This window comes from Aplysia californica, unplaced genomic scaffold (assembly GCF_000002075.1).
Source record: "Aplysia californica isolate F4 #8 unplaced genomic scaffold, AplCal3.0 scaffold00124, whole genome shotgun sequence".
Lineage (NCBI taxonomy): Eukaryota > Metazoa > Mollusca > Gastropoda > Aplysiida > Aplysiidae > Aplysia > Aplysia californica.
Genome location: NW_004797394.1, coordinates 707,437 through 709,141, shown reverse-complemented (window position 1 = coordinate 709,141; position 1,705 = coordinate 707,437).

Sequence of the window (1,705 nt, the reverse complement as noted above, 5' to 3'; positions counted from 1 at the left end):
ATGTTTGTTGTGCCTCCATTGACACAGTTTATATGTTTAGTAGGCGGGCTGCTTCGACCCAGTATGACAGAGCCAACCCTAGCTGAGTGGGATACGGCATCCCAGAAGAAAGACGGAGATACCAACTTGTTAAAACGGGCCTCATGGTCTGGGAATCGAACTCAGTCACGGCTTTCTGCATAAAATGACGAAGACCAAGGAATAAACGTATGGGATGGTGAACGGAGGGAGGAGGGAGAGCAACAGAGAGCGTAAATGTATAAGGAAAAAAGAAAGAATAGGTAAGTGAGAGAGAGAAAGGGGGCAAGGAGGGAGGGAGGGAGAGAGAGAGGAGAGAGAGAGAGAGGAGAGAGAGAGGGAGAGAGAGAGAGGAGAGAGAGAGGGAGAGAGAGAGAGAGAGAGAGAGAGAGAGAGAGAGAGAGAGACAGAGACAGAGACAGAGACATAGAGAAAGAGAGAGAGAGAGAGAGAGAGAGAGAGAGAGAGAGAGAGACTGAGAAAGATAAAGTGAGGGGGCAATCCAGCTGTCTTCTTGTTTGTACAAATAAAATAGCGAATGGCTATGATTCTCCACAAACACATTCATTTATACCTTGTGGATTTTCATATCCATGACTGTCATGTAAAGTATCATCAACTTTAAGCCTTGCCTGTAAACTATAATCAGCTTGAATGCGACAGTTGATAACTCGGACTTCATTGCCTTTTCAATTTCGTCTGTCTGTTAAACATGTTCTATAGTTCTTGTATTAATTTTCAGAGTGGGCACATAACTTTTCATGGGTCCAAACAATTTTTTTTACTAATCTTTCTACGGTAATACATTTTAAAAAGTTTCTTTTTCTTTTTGGACCCTACATCAAACACCCCCCTGTTGGTGCATACACTTGATTTCTACAATAAATGATTTACATTAACCTTGCCTATAAATGATTGTTGATTTTGAGACAGCGATTTCAGTGTAAGCTTGTAGATTTTGTTTCAACACGGTATACCAAAAGACGTCTCCACGTGAGTCGAGATTAATGTTTACTTACCCGTCTGTTAGACCATGTTTCATAAGCATGTTTATAAGCGTGGTTTTCATTTGAAAAGGTTATGTTTTAAGTGTATTCTATATATAATGACATGTGGTTTCTTGGGGGAGGCATTTCGCTTCCAAGAGCGAAATGTTCACAGCTAAAAGGATTTGACAACAACAACAACAAGTGTATGCTGGGGTGTTTTTCTTTCTTTTTTTTTTCTTAAAAAAAACTCACTTTAGGCTAATATCAAAGAAAATGTTTCGGAACCTTAGTTTGCGGTTACCTTTGTGAATGGCTTTTTAGATTCTGTTGGCCATCCAACTCCTTGGCCAGTAAACAAAGACTTGAGACGAATAATCAGAGCAATTTGTTGGTTTATTGTTGTTGTTGGGTGTTTTTTGTTAGTTTGTTTGTTTGGTTGATTGGTTACTCTTTTGTTTGTTTGTTTTTTGTTTGCTTGTGGTCTGTTTGTTTGTTTGTTTGCTTGCTTGTTTGTTTGTCTTGTTTTTACCGCAATCAGGCAAAAGTAAACATGCAATAGAAAGAATCCGTGTGTATCCAAGTCATCATGATTCAAACTGTTTCATCAGCACCCTAGTCCCGATCGCCACCGAACCCTGTCCCCCGCTCGCCCGATCTCTCTTTCTCTCTCTCTCTCTCTCTCTCTCTCTCTCTCTCTC